This window comes from Nannospalax galili, unplaced genomic scaffold (assembly GCF_000622305.1).
Source record: "Nannospalax galili isolate Female #2095 unplaced genomic scaffold, S.galili_v1.0 scaffold1486, whole genome shotgun sequence".
Taxonomy (NCBI): Eukaryota; Metazoa; Chordata; class Mammalia; order Rodentia; family Spalacidae; genus Nannospalax; species Nannospalax galili.
In genome coordinates this window covers 350,203-350,425 of record NW_008355165.1, presented here as the reverse complement: position 1 = coordinate 350,425, position 223 = coordinate 350,203, and positions in this window count along the sequence as shown.

The following is a 223-nucleotide window of genomic DNA, read 5'->3' as shown; positions in this document are numbered from 1 at the left end:
CGGTTTCATTTGTTTTTGCTTTTCAAGTGTCTTGAGTTGCATTGTTAAGTCATTTATTTGTGTTCTTTCTGATTTTTTGATGTAGGTACTTAGAGCCATAAACGTCCCTCTTAGGACTGCCTTCAGTGTGTCCCAGAGGTTTTGTTGTGTTGCACTGTCCTTTTAATTTAGTTCCAGGAATGTTTTTATTTCTTTCTCAGTTTCTCTTTTGACCCATTCGTTG